This window comes from Myotis myotis, unplaced genomic scaffold (assembly GCF_014108235.1).
Source record: "Myotis myotis isolate mMyoMyo1 unplaced genomic scaffold, mMyoMyo1.p scaffold_m19_p_16, whole genome shotgun sequence".
NCBI classification, from domain to species: domain Eukaryota; kingdom Metazoa; phylum Chordata; class Mammalia; order Chiroptera; family Vespertilionidae; genus Myotis; species Myotis myotis.
In genome coordinates this window covers 36,621,402-36,637,808 of record NW_023416320.1, presented here as the reverse complement: position 1 = coordinate 36,637,808, position 16,407 = coordinate 36,621,402, and the positions used below count along the sequence as shown (strand labels likewise).

The 16,407-nt window shown below is 42.7% G+C and overlaps 1 protein-coding gene across 6 annotated transcripts in view; it reads right to left on the bottom strand.

The window, feature by feature from the left end:
- The window catches only part of SULF1 (sulfatase 1), a 158,491-nt gene that overhangs the window by 120,347 nt on the left and 21,737 nt on the right, over positions 1-16,407 (bottom strand). For 5 of the 6 annotated variants that reach the window (XM_036338471.1, XM_036338473.1, XM_036338474.1 and 2 more), the window contains exon 3: positions 3,661-3,755. The gene's annotated coding sequence lies outside the window, so the exon portion shown is untranslated. Of the gene's footprint in view, positions 1-3,660; positions 3,756-11,118; positions 11,526-16,407 lie in introns of those variants that run through there. The other variant, XM_036338468.1, reaches the window with a different exon arrangement.

Below are 16,407 nucleotides of genomic sequence, written 5' to 3'. Positions count from 1 at the left end.
CGGGTTTTCCTCTGGTCGGTCCACATCCCTGGAGTTTGCTCCCTCGTCCTATTAGACAAAGCGCTATTCTACCAGCAGCCCGAGCATACTGAGAGGGCCATCTGCTGGGACAGGCCTCAGTCAGAGGAGACTGGAGAGGATCCCACTAAAGGCGTGCAGCCTGGTGAGGACAATGCTGCTCATCTCATTGGAGTTTGGTATTTTCTTCAAGCACAAACTGGCTGGCTTGGCGAATGTATTGTCTAAACAGACCCATTTAACTGTGTCTGTACATGAGCACAGAGTTGGATGCCTGTGCACACCAATGTTGGCTTCGTCACTTAAGTTTGTATGCAAACTCACATGTGAAAGTATTTAGGTGCAGAGGGAAGAAAGGACGATGCAGGAGAAGACACTGGTTTTCGCTAGTTTAAAAACTGGCATTAAAAAGCAATCAATGAAAATGGCTGTGTGAAGGAAGGTATTAAGTGTGGAGTTTTCTGTTCTTTTACAGGAAAAAAGCCAAAGCAACTATTATGTCCCATATCTTTCGTGAACATGACACACGAATTTCAACCATGAATTATGCAGACAATGCATAAATGACAGGTTTGATATAAAGGTAAATGAACACAAACAGAATAAAATTGTTTTCATTTGGTGGTGCCATATGAAAATGCTGCTTTTGTAGGTCAAAAATAGTCTGATAGCAGCAATTTTCTATGATTCCACATAACATATAATCATATAGGAAAGAATTATGGGCTTGAGTAAAGTGTGTGTGGTTTTCTGAACTCTTAAAAAATTACGTATTAGGTGGATACTGTATCGTTTTTACAGAAAATACATTATCTTAACTAACATTAGGACTCTGGGTAATAAATTGCCCTCTTTAATGAGAAATGTTAATGAGAAGTGATCACAATGTTAAGACACTGCTTCTTAGCGCACCCCAATTCAGCTCCTAATATTCTGGACCAAGATTTAACGCTCACTGGATACCAAGAAGAATATAATTTTAGTGGGTTTTAGGGTCCACATTTGAAATCAATTCCTTGATGACATTTAGTTTACTATTAGACTGTGAGAACTATTTTTAAAAAATCACTTAAATTGAAATGAATGTATTGAGTATAACTTAAATAATTAAAGTAACATAAAAAAAAGAAAAAGTACCAGGCAGGCACAGCTAAGGCGGGCTTAGGATAAAATTTTCCATCCCAAATCGGCATCAACAGGGCTAGGAAACGTCTTAATTTCCTTACAAACAACATAGTCGCTGTTCTAGGTTATACATCTGTGTACACCTAACCTTGTCTGACAGGGCCACGTTTGAGTCCAGAAGGTACAATAGAGGCCATTCAGATTTTGGTAGGTGTATCTCAAGCCAACAACTAACGAGGCTCCACAAAAATAGCAGTCTGCTCCACAGGTGTGAACATTTTTGACAAGAACCCTCAAAATCTCCCCACAAGCTGTGAAATTTAATTGTCCTTTTGGTGACTTATTCTCTGTGAACACAACCTATTCCTGCTTGGAACAAGACAGTATCTTCTGGAAGTCGAACAGTCAGGAGGCCCTTGGGCAGCTTCTGAGATTTGCTTGTAACATCTCCTGGTTCTGTTTTTTGCGTTATGTATTTTGGAGATGAGGCCAAGTTCAATGAACTGCAGGTAAGCAGTTTGGAAAGCTGGAAAAATGTTAAATGAAAGAACTTTATACCCAGATGACACGAGCAGACAGGCAATCAAAAATGCACAGGGCAGCGTTTTGAAACCCGAAGGCCCATTAAAGTGGACGTTATTTGACAAGCCTGACTGTCGGTGTGCACAGAGAAAGGCTGATTTCTTTCTACAGAATTGACCCACTGGGAGGATTGTAGGTCTATGAATACAGATGTGATGGTGGGAAGGGACTCGGCTACCTATCCAATCCTTCTCAAAGGAGAGATGAGGAGGGGCAGAGACCTCTGATGCTGGCAGCCAGAAAACGCAGTCCAAAGCCAGAAAACGCAGACTGGAGTCTGTTCTCGTAGGAGGCACACAGATTTTTAAGAAAAAAGGTGTCAAGTGTGTTAAATTTGAACAAGAGATTCCAACTTGATCCAGTTTTAGAGTAAACACATTTCTGTTTTCTCAAAATAAGGACATGCTGAGGAAGGCAAAGCACATAATGCTTAAAGTGGTGAAATTACCCACTGAAGGGAGAAAAGTGTGAAATGAAAGATGACTGGCCAGGTAATGAACAACAGGGCATCCCAGAAAAGTGGCAAGGCAGACGGCATTGAGAAATCAGGTCTTCAGTGACCTCCCGAGAAGACATAGGGGAGCTCCACTATGAAGGGTGTTCCAGACTCTTGTGTAGTTCATTTTGAATGGCACGATTTTGAAGGGCAATTCCTTTCTTTCGTACAGAAAAAGTGATGTGTTGGGCTAGACTAGAGGTTCACAAAGAAAAGGTTTAGAAAACTGACACTAGGAGATGAAGAACTCTTAAGAAATCACAGCTCTGTTCACTGACCTTATTTCTAAGCAAGTATCTTGTTTTAGTTTCTGTTTTGGAATTGTTTCCTCTCCTGTTTAAAGTTCTGAAGTAAGGAGACCTAAACTTCAGCTTATCTCCTCTTCCTGTTTTTTGGGCTTGTGGATAACCAGCGTCCAATACATTACTGGTGATCCCCCAGACCACCTGCAGACAAAGCTCAGCGAGTTACGGAAAAACCGCCAATGATCATGATTTTATGTCAAGGAACTAACCACAGTCTCCCATACACTTCCAGCCATTTCCTGTCATCACTTGCCATTTGTAGTTTGAAGACACAATGTTTAATTCCCTAAGTATTAGAAAGAGAAGTTGGCTAAATTCTTAAAAGACAAACCTGAAATTCAGGCCAGACTTGTTAAAGGTTTTGTTTTGTTGTGTTGTGTGAGGTTCATGAACTTTTCAGTAATTAGGGGACTTTTTCAAGCCAACCTGAGCCAATACAAGGCTTGAATAAAATCAAGCCAAGGGCAAAGATTTTGAAGAGGTGCAGTTGGAAATCAAGAGAAACTCAACAGTGCCCATTGGGTTAGTTTTGGTTGGGGGGTGGAAGGGAACTACTTTCCAAGTTAACATTTGAGAAAAGACTCTTGGGGGTGTAAAATCATGTGACTCAACATCCCTAAGAATGTTTCTGCAAGCAGGTTTGTATTGCTGAGGTGGGTCTCTATAACACTCCCTAGCCCCACAACAGTCTTGGCACTAATATCAACATGGCCAAGGCAAGAAACTGTGAAGGCAAGCTGTGAACAAGACAGGTGACCACTGTACAGTTTTTACTCTTGAGAATGTCAATGATTGGGAGTAGCTGGTCTGCCATTCACTGTCCCTCGAATTCCCCTAAGCGTCCTGAACAGCTCATGACATGTTAATAAAGTTATGTGATTCTTTAGATACCCATTTTTCAGATGGTTCTTTTGTCATTCCCGAAGACTAAGTTCATGAAATTGCTCTGTCACATGGAAGGCCCTTTTTAGCTCTCACCCAAGAAGGATGATACCACAGGAAGGTGCAAGGCTCTTCAGTGTCTTAGAAATTGCCCATCTGTGAACCGTTACCCTTGTCAAGGGACGTGGAGTGCTCAGCTTTAATCAGCGCCTTGGGTCAATTACTCAAGAGATAAATATTTGATATGAGTACCTTTGAAGGTTTTCTGTAATGACTCAGTCTTGGAAAACCTGAATATCACTTGCCAAATTCCCCTTCTTCAGATGATGGTTGGTGGCCGTTGGCACCTACAATGGAGAAATGCAAAAGTGCTGTCAGTGCATTTTATCGATGATTTCTCTTATCTTTCAGATGTTGCCCTTTCACAACTCCAAGGACGGACATTGGTAGGAATAATATTCTCCAAATTTCATCCAACCTGATTCTTTTTATAATCACTTGCCAGATACCTTGAAGAATTGTGGGTAATTTAGTCCTTTTGTAGAAGTTTCCATTGGACTCTCTCTTCAAGGGAAAGACTAGCCATTAGATTCATTTCAGATTATTCTTTTGACTGGATTTCATAAAAACAGTTAAAAAAGGGTTTCTTTTTAAAAGTTTACACAGTGTTCCAGGTTTAAAAGTTGAGTGAGGTCTCATTTTAGGTGATGAGATTTATTTTAAAGGAAAATGTGCTGATAATAAAATCTTCTAATGTTGCTGCAAGCTATTATTTGATGAACAGCAATGTAAGCATTTGCAGGTGGTTAAATTTGTTTCTATTCTGCATTTATGGCAGTTGAAAAAATGTGACTAAAGCCAACTTAGATATTTTGAATAAGAGGAAACACCTATTTTAATGCATTAAGTATTTGATGAAGCAATCTTGCTGCCACAAATAGCCCATTTTAACATGTACACATCGTATATAAATGTGGATATGATATATGAGATAGAAGAGGAAATATAAGATACATATCTTATACAGAAATATAAGATACAAGAACAGGAAAATGACAAATATTAACAACTCAAAATCTCCTTTACATTTAAAAAATATTTCTCCTGCCCATGTAAATATTAAAGCATTTCATTCAGAGCATTTATTTTTTATTTTTTTACCTCTTCACTCCCCCGGTATACAGCGAGGGGAATCTCAGAGGTAATGAGGTAATGGGTGGAGATTGTTTCCCTCAGTACAGAGACCTGGAATCTCCTCTTGTTCTGAACTGGCCCTGGGGATTCAGGATACACGTGGGCGGTTCCAGGTCCTTCCCTCTATTCCAGAAGCTTCCCTCTTACAGGCGGATTGTTGCAGCAGGGCCTCCCTGGCACTGGCTTGTTGCTGCAGGACTTTCTCTCCCACATCACTCTTATCACATCTCTTTCCATTCCCAACAGAAGCTGACTCCTCCACCCGCTTACGCCACCCTCTGTCATCTGGCACGCCCAACCCAGGCGGCCCTTTGATCACTCCCCTGAGCTTCTTCACTCTTGGGAGTGGATGAGTTCTAGTTTGTTTATATTCTCCATGTCCATGTCTCTGAGAACATTACAAATTATTATAAGCATCACGCAGATGTCCACTTTTTAAGTATGTTCCAAGACGACATAGAAATGTTGGTATTTACAGTTCTGCGTGGCACCTCGTGACCTCCCGAAGTGAATGTACATTGGAAGTGACACTGTGAGCACCTGAGGCCAGTAGAAACAAGCTGAAATCTGTGCCACACAATGTAGCACTTAGCTATGGAGTCTCCACTGTCTCCACGGTGAGTGAAGACCTGTCTCTTTGGGCAGGTCTTAGGGGTCCTCAGTGCGAGGGTTGTATCCCAGGCTCTGTCTACATGTCATACGCTCATTATAATGCGGCCCCGGTAACTTCCATGAACTGAGCATTGCTGGAAAGTCAGGACCTAGTCACACAGTGATCCTTAATTTGCTTTGGAGTTTACTCAAGTTTTGGCCAAGAAAAGCTAATCTGGGACCCTGAATGGTTCTTGAAGCAAGGATAACTTGTAGGCCCCCAGCTCTGAAGCTGGGCCACACAAACCTGAATGGGTCAGGGGGCCACTGGCCTAGCTCTGGGTCACTTGCCCTTTCTTTTTCTTAAGCCAGACCTATATTTTCTGTAGGCAGTGACTCGGTGCATGACTCAGAAATATGTGTGTGTGTTCATAGAAAGAGAGGGAGAGAGCTCTTGAGTCTCAGTTTCTCTGTTGGTAAAATAAAATATAAGATTGGAAGACCTCCAGATCCTTTCCTGTTCTAAGATTCTATAAAACTTTGGCACGTATGCCCATTGATTTGACATCATCATCCATAACCAAGTGTGGGTGTGCGCCAGAATTTCACCTGCTGATACTATGGCGGGAAGTTAAGCTTGATGGTTTAAGAGCTGCACTTTAAAAGTTTGGTTTGGCTTCTCTCTCTGTATTAGTGTTATTGCACTTAGCACTTACGAGCCCATGCCATAAAGCAAGTGGATGACTGAACTTCGCTCTCTTGGCTTTCTCAGTTGTTCAGAAACTGAGCTGCATTTCCTGGCTCTCAAACTTCGTAAACTCATCAGATTTTGCTGCAAAAAAAAAAGTCACTAAAATAACAGTCCTCAGTGTAAAACACTAGCGCCATTCAGAGGGATCTGCTGAACCAGTAACTGATATTTTTAAACTGTAAACTGGAGGCATTTTTCTATGCTGTACACACATATACATTTAGACAGATGTGTAAAGTAAAAGTTTATTTTTCTTAGGCAGCCGTCCTTTATTTGTCTCCTACAAATGGCGTTAGTCTTGCTGCAGAAGTGCGTGCTGTCCTTGCTCCCTTGTCCTTAAGTAATAAATAACCGGTTCCAAACGGCCTTCCCTAAGGAGTTGGTGGAAGGTCCAAAATGTCCTCGTTAGAAAACTTGCCCTGAACCACACGAACCTTGCCATTGTGACGATGCACGCATGTGGGACTATTACTTTATGCACAATGACATGAGACCAGAAAACATGTGGACAGGAAGCCAAACCCAAAAGAGAGTTGGGGAGCTTCCAGCTTTCCACAGAGCTCAGAAATAAAGCCAAATGCAAACATATTCTGAACTCAGGTGTCTGGGGACAGCACGGCTGCACCCTCTCCACTCTTCACTATGTTGGGAGCACAGTGGCTCAGGCAGCACCAGCCTGGAGGGAATCATCATGTCAGCAAACCCCAAAAGCTTGTGGAGTTGCAGCACTGGCTTGAGAAGTTAAGACTTGAAATGTGGAATGGCCAGCACCATATATGGAAGCTCAGTACGTTCTTCCTACTCTCAGCTATGCGAATGGGAATTCCCCAAGTCTCTCTTGCTCCTTCTTTAAACAATAACCTTGCCCATGATGCAAGCTCATCTTCTTCTAAAGTATGTATTTGGTGATTATTTTATATAACTGAGCTTGTAAAAGTTCCTTTTTGGGACTCTTAATTTTTTGTTGTTTCATGGAGGAAGCATTTTACCAACAATAGAAACCTTTTTCAGAGCCAAAGATAACTTCTGGAGTTTGGGAAATTTTGAAGTAAGCCATCAGAAACCAGATAGAATTCAGATTTTAACCAAATACTATCTTTCCCCCGCTCCCTTTTTATCCAAACCCTATCTTTCTGATGAGTGATGAAACTCTCTATAGTTCCAGGTAGACATAGGTTCTTAAATCTGTTTGTAAATGTGTTGATACAGTTTACCCAAAAGAAAGGAATATTATATATATATGACTTTTCAAGACTAGCCATGAAGTCTGGGGCTAAGTCCCTTTTGTAATAAATGGTATTTGCTTTGAAGTGTTTAGGTGGGGTAAGAACTCTGGAATCCAGGAAACCTGATAGAAGCTTTGCCATAGAAGATTAAGCGCTGAGAGGAGATGGGTGTAAGGTTATCAGAAAACTAAGGTTATCAAGTAATCAGACCTCAAAGACTTAAAAAGTCACAGCTTCCTGTCTGCTAATGAGATTGTTTTCTATTCATTCTAAATGTTAAAGTTCTATTTGTCATCTTTTAAAAAATTTGCAAATGTTACCCACCCTTCACTCCCTATTTTGCACCATTCAAGCATATGGGGAAAACTTCCTACTCACACTGAAGAAGGGCGAAATGGTTGTAGGTTAAGCAATGCTTTGGCTTAGAAATTACCTCCTTTACTGTAGTCTCTGACTGGGTCCCCCAATTCAAGGGAAGTGAGAAAGACCGGCTAAGGAAAGGACTGCTTCTTGATGAATATGCATTCTCTACGAATATGTGCTCTTTATGAATAAATATTCTACTGGCCCACAGATTTTTTTCCTACTCTCTGCTCATTTCTGAAGGCTCAGTGGAAGTAACAATTACTTTTTTTGAGAGTAGACATAGTTATTGTCAAGACTGCCCCAGACATGGCCTTCCTGTTGAAAAGTTAATGGGAAAATCATCTAGTCAACAGCAGGGATACAAGATGAAAGCTCAGAGGCCAGTGAGTCTGGATATTGACATTTATTGGGGACATTGAGCATAATGGGGAGAGCCCAGCTTTTCTCTTTAAAATTTCCAAGGCATTTTCAATTTTATACTTAAAAAAAAACCTATTTTTGATTTTTACTCGGTGTTGCAATCTCTTGTGACACCTCAACCCAACAATAACTCAAATAACTCAATTTTCTTCTATAAACTTGTGATTCCTCTTGTTTTATGGTATTCCATTATAGTGCCCAGTTGCCCAACCCCAAACTAGTATCACAGATGTTTCCTTTTCCTTCATTCCCAAGTTGAGAATGTTCTGCCTTCTAAATATCTCTGGATCTGTGGCTTATTGTCAACCTACCCTGCTGAGGATCTCAGCATTTCTCACTTGTACCCTATCATCCTCTTTTAACTGGTCTCCTACCTTACAGTATTGTCACCTTCACACATTTGCCAAACCCACACTTCATACTAGATCATACATGATCTACATAAAATCTCCCCTAAAACTTGGATAATATCTACTCTGCACCTGCTCAGCCCATGCAAAGTCCTCCCTTGTCTTCCCACTGATTAGTGATCCTGAAAGTGCCCAACCTGGGTGAGTTAAGGAGCTTGTGTTATAATGCTTGCATCACTGAGATGGGTTTGCGATAAGCAAACCATCAAATAAACAACATAGTCTATTGAACCAAATAATGTCTTAGTGACACAGTTGATTTACATTTCAGCCTAAGCTTTGGATATAGATGTAAATCTACAAAACAAACTTTTTGTGAATCATGAGCTGGCCCATGCATGAGTTTGAGTTTTATTAGAGTAATTGGTCCAAACATCTTAGCATTAAGCACCTAGAACACCCTCGATTGGGTCCCTGATGAAATCTCCAGCCTCCACTAGGTTCAATACTGGAGCACCGATTGAAACCAGGTCCTGTTCCCACGCTTTCTCACCCCTTCTGCTCCTCAAAACTCCTCCCCTCTGGAATGTCCTTTGACCCCCCCCCCCCCCCCCCCCCGCTGACCCTTTAAAAGGCACACAAGCAATATCATCTTTGTGGAAGTTCCTGACTTTCACGAGAAGAGATCATCACTCTGGCCTCATCTCTGTCACTTAATCTTAAGTTCTCTTCTATTTTTGCAGGTATTACACTGTTAAGAAAATTCCCTGTCTCCTCTTCCAGGGCAGGATATTAATCTTATTCACCTTCAAATTACCAGTGCTCGGCACAACATGTAGTACATAGTAGATGCTCAATAAATGAAGGAATTGAATCGAAGATGAAAAAATAGAGTTAGTGACAAAGCCCTAAAGTTGACTGAAGTGCTGCTATTTTCAGACACTGTGCTGGATTTTTGTACATATTACTTTCTTTTATTCCTTTCAACAATCCTCTCGTTGAGGTCAACAGTCTTCATCTTATTTAACAGATGTGAAACTTGAGGCTGAAAATCTTAAAAATCTTGATGCTGGTCATATAACCAGATGATGGCAAAAACAAGCCTCAGATCGGATCCCATCAGAGTTTGTGTTCTTTCTACTATGACCAAATATGCCTGTAAGGCTAACGTTGAGATTATGTGGCTGATCTTGGTAATTAAATTAGCTAGAGTATAGAATTTAGTGTTGACAGATCACTTTTAAATTTAGGGGTAAAAACAACTAGAACCCAGGCTCACTTTCAACTTTAATTATGCCTTAGAATTTCTTGGAAGCCCCAGAGAATTCTAAGTGGAAATGTCATATAAACAGACTCTTAAACACAGACATAATATTATTAGGTTTCCCATGTTTATTGGGTAAATAATGAAAAAAATAACTACTACATTCTGAAACTTGACAGGAAATCTTCCCACTTGGTCCATTTTGGATATTATACTATTAGGTAAAATACTGAGCTTAGACAAATTCAGCAAATGGAAGAGTTCAGGATAATTTATATATATACACACACACACACACACACATATATACACATTATATGTAGTTTGCACATCTGTTTATCTAAAGAGAAAAAGCTCAGTGCATTAATCATAGCACTTATGTTACTAAAAGTGAGAAGTCTTGCGTTTCTACATTATTATCAAATTATATTCCTTACCTGAAATAAAGATAGTAATTTTCTGTATCTTATAGTGCACCAAGTTATAATCGTGGTTTTATAAAGGCAAATTGTACAACTACCCAAAACAGAACTTTACTTTCTTGGCTTGTTCAATTAGCAAACCATACTTTTTTTTTTTTAAAATATATTTTATTGGTTTTTCACAGAGAGGAAGGGAGAAGGATAGAGAGTTAGAAACATTGATGACAGAGAAAGATCCATCAGCTGCCTCCTGCACGCCCCCTACTGGGGATGCGGCCGCAACCAAGGTACATGCCCTTGACTGGAATCGAACCTGGGACCCTTCAGTCCGCAGGCCGATGCTCTATCCACTGAGCCAAACTGGTTCGGTCAAATCATACTTTCTAAGTGTGTAGAAATTGTACCTTTCTCAGTATTATTCAAGAGTTTTTAAGTCCCCCTTTTGGTGAAAGACAGTTTCTCAAAGCAATGAGCATCATCCCTGAGAAAATTACTGTTAATTCAGCATTCTTTGCAGAGACATGGTTCAAAACTATGGGTTTTGCCAATCCACGTTCTTTTAGTATCCAGACCCTTTGGCTACGCAGTGAAAAACTTAACAATTCACAAGTCCACTAGCGTTACAGCGTTTTATAGAGTTTACACAAGCCGGTGCAAGTTTCAAGCCTACAAGGAAAAGTGGCATCTGTTCCATAGTGTGAAAAGACATTTCCACCAGTTATGTTTGTCTGAAATTGCGAGCACGAAAGCAGGGAAACTGAAGATCAAAGTTGTTGCACTGTTTGTCGTTGCCTCTAACCAGCCAGGTGAACAGTGAAGGCTCCTCTCTAGGCTGAGACGTGTGTACAACAGTCAGACACCCCCAGGACTCGGAGAAAGGGGCCAACTCCAGCACCTCGCCTGGGCTATTTGGTTAAGTGCATTATCACAGGAACCTCATACTCCTCCTATGATTTTTAGGAGGGACCCCATTGGGTGGAGAACTTTGGCCCAAAACACACTTTCCAATACCTAAGAATATGGATGAGGGAAAGGACTGCAGTGAATAAATAACATGAAATGCACTAGACAGCAAGGAAAGTCTGCTTCCTTCGTTTTTAAAGAAAAAGCAGAGCATCATACTTACAAGGGCTGCCTTCAAAATCTTCTCCAGAGGACACGCTCTGGGTGCTGGCAGCCTGCAGAGCAGCAGAGAGAAGGTGGTAGCGGGACCGCCTTCCTCCTGAAGGCCAGAGTCATTGTTCTTATCTCCCCTGACCTCCCAGCAACAGGAGCCAGGAAGGCCTGGCCTCTGACCCTCGCTGCCCTCCCTCCTGGCCCCCTGGCCCCCGAGCCTCAGGCTGGGGTTTCCTATCTGCCGCTATAGCCACCAGGCCTGACACTGGCCCCAAACTTCACGCGGGACTGTCTGCCAAGTGCTTGCAAGATGAAGGGAGTTATATAAGCCTGAGGATTATTATCATCACACACCCCCATAGAACCAAGGCTGCCAAACAAAAGGCAGTTCCAAGAAGAGGAGGAGCCGAGGCAGAAGTTACACTGGGGGTGAATTTCGGGACACTGCTGAACTGACTGGAAAAAAGGCAACTCAATCTGAGTATGCAAACCTCCGCAAACAAACAGAGAGCTGCAGCTGGCCGCAGGCAGCAGGGGGGACAGGCGGGAGGGCTGCTGGGGGAGGGGAGGAGGGAATAGAGCTGGTTTCCAGGCACAGGGTCCGGCCCCTGCCCCTGCACCCCACACAGAAGCTGCCTGTGGCAGGATGGAGTAGATGAGGAAGACGTGGTATTTGGAAAGGCAGGCTTTCCAGACACCAAGTGCTTAGTAAACACTGATGTTTCTTAGAGTCAGACCAGGTGCTTCTGCTGCTTCTCTGGATTCCTGGTCTCCTGTTTTCTTAATGACGGTTTGTAGGGAGTTCCCGGTGCCAGGGCCAACCCTCTATTTTAATCTTCCAGCCGTCTCTGCTCTTTCCTTGGTGGCAGCAACAACCCAGGAGAAGGGTTCTTTACCCCAGACCTTGGGTCACCTCTGCTACCTTCCCGCCCCAACCGTGGACCTCCTGTTTTCTTTAGATTATTATTATCCTGCCCTGTTCCGGGCACTGCCCCCCAACAGCAAGGAACCTCCTCCTCCTGGCATTCAAAGCTTCCACTGGCCTCCACACGGATTTCCTGCCGCCTCACCTACCCCAGTACATTTAAATAGGAGGCAGTCTCCAAAATGGCCTAGCAGTTGACTTCCCACCCTTCCTCATGTCCCCCTCCTCCGCCAGGAATGCCTTCTTCACTCCCACTTCCTTTGAAGTTCAGTTCCAATCCCATCTTTCCCACAGAAGCCTTCCCAAATACCTTTCCTTTTCCCCTGCTGACTCTGCTTTTCTGTTGTAGTTCCTCACCTGTTGTCTGGCTTCAGAGGTTTGGGAACCTGAGTGATTCTCCAGGGTGGCTAGCCCAGGGGTCTGCCTAAAGCTGTTGCTTAATGTGTGTAGGCTGAGTTTAACTGACAGTCAACCTGAGCTTACCTGGGCCATCAGTCTTGGAGTGAAAGGGGCTCTATGTCACCTCCTTGGACTCAGGTGAAAGCCACCACGTGATAGTGAAGTATGGATGTTGATACTGTGCTATAGCCTTATGAGGGTTTGTGATATCCTTCACTTTTGTGTGTGTTTACAAATTCTCATAAATTAAAAAAACAAAGCTTTATAAAATGTGGCAAGGAGCATCTAAACTTGGTGGTGAAGAACCAAAATGGCCGCATAGGTAAACCAGGTACTCACCGCCTCCCATAACCACATCAGAATTACAACTAAAACACAGAATAACCATCATTCAGAACTGCCTGAAATCTGACTGAATGGAAGTCCTACAACTAGAGAAGTAAAAAAGAAAGCACGTGGAGACTGGTAGGAGAGACGGAGGCATGGAACAGGCTGGATCAACACACATGTATGGTTTTTTTCAATCAGGAGGGATATCTTGGCTGTGGAGGCCTCCTGTGAAGAGCGGTGGGTCCCATCCCCACACCAGACCCCAGCCCAAGTTTCCAAAGCTGGGAAGAGAAGTCCCTGTAACTTCGGGCTGTAAAAACCAGTGGGGATTGTGGCTGAGTTACACAGAGGCTGCTGGAGACCCAGGCAGTTCCTCTTAAAGGGAGGGAACATGAACTTACATGGACTCACTCCCTCTGAGCTTCAGCACTGGGGCAACAGTTCAGGTGGGTCCAGGGACATACAGGGAGGAACTGGATTGTCTAACATCAGAGCAAGCACTCGGAGGTGGCTTCCTCCCAGATAGGGATGCTTGCAGGGGACACTGTTCCTGTGCTGAGACCTCCACCTGTTGCAGAGCTTCCTGGCAGCCATATTGGAATTTACATCAGCCTGGCTCACATTGTTCACCCTGCCCTGCTGATTCCCTGAGACCCCGCCCCCATCCAATTTACAGCCTCACCCAAGCTGTATGCAGTGGCTTTTCCATATGAATGGCCTGTCCTTGCTCAGTCTTCAGACTTCGCTAAAATCTCTCAAACAAGCAGCAGCTGGCATCAGCATTCCCCATACCTATCAATAGAAGCCTAAGACAGCTTGGTCTTACCTGGGCACTTCTAAGCCCCAAACAAGTAGCAGTCATCTGCAAATCACTCTGTAGCTTCTGCCCGGTGACCCCAGGCAGTGACTGACTGTGCACCTCCAGGGAGGCCCCAGAGCTAGTTCACTCCATAGAAAGCTTCAGACCATAGCAGATTACAACTTTTCACATCCATAAGCGACACATTCAGTAAGCACCAAAGCCCCACTGAAGCAAGTCCTGCTCCATAGGGGTATCTCCTGCATAGCAGCTCTTCCACTGTAGTTGCAGCTGGTCCTCACAGCCAATTGGCCTGGAGGTCAATTCCTCCCAATGACACCAACAGTAATCAAGGCTCAACTACAACAATCCTGTGCACACAGTCCACACAGGGATGCATCTAGAGCAGTGGTCACCAACCGGTGGTCTGTGGACCACTGGTGGTCCATGAGGTCTGAAAGGTTGGCAACTGCTGATCTAGAGTGCCCAGCTCAGGTGACTGGGGAGGCTGAGGGGCCCTTCAGGACACCTACTACACAAGACCACCCTACTAATTCCAGGAGACATAGCAGCCCTACCTAATATATAGAAACAAACACAGAGAAGCAGCCAAAATGCAGAGACAAAGAAACATGTCACAAATGAAAGAACAGAAGAAATCTCCAGAAAAAGAACTAAATGAAATGGAAGCAAGCAAACTACTAGATAGAGAGTTCAAAACAGAATTTCTCAAGGACCTTAATGAGAGCTTCAAGGGACTTAGTGAGACTTTCAAGGATCTTAGTGAGAATTTCAAAGACATGAAAAAGAACCAGTCAAAAATTAAGCATACACTACCTGAAATAAAAATTTACAGGGATTCAACAGTAGAGTACAGGAAGTCAAGAATCAAATCAATGATTTGGAATATGAGGAAGCAAAAAACACCCAATCAGAGGAACAAAAAGAAAAAGGAATAAAAAATATGAAGATAGTGTAAGGAACCTCTGGGACTACTTCAACTATACCATCATTCTCATTATGGGGATGCCAGAAGAAGTGAGCAAGCTATTGAAAACCTATTTGAAGAAATAATGACAAAAAACTTTCCCTACCTGGTGAAAGAAATAAACTTACAAGTCTAGGAAGCACAGAGTCCAAACAAGAGGAACTCAAGGAGACCCACATCAAGACACAACATACTTAAAATGCCAAAGGTTAAAGACAAAGAGAGAATCTTAAAAGCAGCAAGAGAAAGCAGAGAAGAAGAAGGAGGAGGAGGAGGAGGAGGAGGAAGAGGAGGAGGAGAAGAAGAAATAAAAATATGAACAATAAAATGGCAATAAATACATATCTATCAACAATTGAATCTAAAAATAAAAATAAACAAATGAGGGATCTAATGAACAAAATAAACTGATGAATAAAATAAAACCAGAGGCATGGAAACATGGAACAGACTGATGAATCTCAGAGGGAAAGAGGGGGGTGGGAAGAGATTAACCAAAGAACTTATATGCATATGTGTATTACCTATGGACACAGACAATAGGATGGTGAAGGCTTGGGTAGGGGCGGGTACTGGGTGGAGGAGGGCGATGGGGGGAAAAAAGAGAATATCTGTAATACTCTCAACAATAAAGATTTTAAAAAATAAATATATAAACTTTGGTGGCAAAGGGTTTCTAAACTTTGAGTCAGTTCCCTTTAGGATGTACGGTGGTGAGGGGAGCAGGAATGTTGGCATTTACTATCCTGCGCATTAGAGGACTCTAAAGTGGTGCTCACTTAATAGAATGCCAGGAAAATTCCCCAAAGGTATGGTTTTCAGAAATCACAGACTTCTGGGATGGGATGCATTTTCTGGGGGAACTCCTCCACTGCAGAAAGAATGCAGGCTATCACAGCAGCTCGCCAAATGAACAACAGCTTCTCTGCTGAATTGTTTTATGACATGGAGTGAAATATCGAACGTGAGCTGTTAGGTTCTGAGTGTCTTGTGGTTTAGTATTAAAAGGTTCTTACTGACATTTCCCCTATCATTATTTGGTGAAAGCAATGTGCTTTAAATTCCATCAGTGGTGGTTGGATTGACCAGGGTGTCATTTAAGAGTCTTGGGGTGTGTCTACACAGTACATGCTCTCCAAGGCATGCAGAATGTTCAGTGAATTAGGAGAATTTTCCCACCTCCCCACTAATTTGGAACAATAAAAACCAACTCAGGTTCTAAAGAGGAGTTTTAGCCTCAAGTTCTTGAGGTTTAGGCTTTAGGGATGACAGGGGTTTCATTGTAATTTAGTAGTTCAAGTATAGGGTCTTCCCACACTTTGTTCTGCTCAAGTCAGGTTCATAACCTTTATGACAGCTACTCCCACTGGGTCGCGGGCACTGGCGAGAACTAGAGGCTTTATGTACATTCTTAACCTAGCAATTCTCCTACTAAAGAGCTTTTTATATCTTCACTTGACAGATGGGGAAACTGGACATAGAGCTTAGGAAGTAACAGAACTAGGGTCTGAGCCCAAATCTATCTCACTCCAGCCTACGATTTTCTCCATTCTGCTGAAAGCTGGAAGGAACCTTGGATAGTATCTCACCTGCTGGTTTTCAAACTGGTTCCGAGGAGCCCTGGGCTTTCAAGAAAGTGTTTCAGGAATCTTGGGGTAAGGGGGCAAATGTGGGGGGGAGGCGAGGTCATTTGGGCGTGGGCTCCGTTTATTGGCTTCAAACAAGGAAGTTTCCCTTCTGCCTGTTTTATAGAGTGACTTTAAATTTTGTTTGAAATAAGGGTTTTCTACTAAAAATGATGTAAAAACTCTTGAGCTAGTTTAATTTTCTCATTAAAAAGGTACAGAAGTTGGGGCGC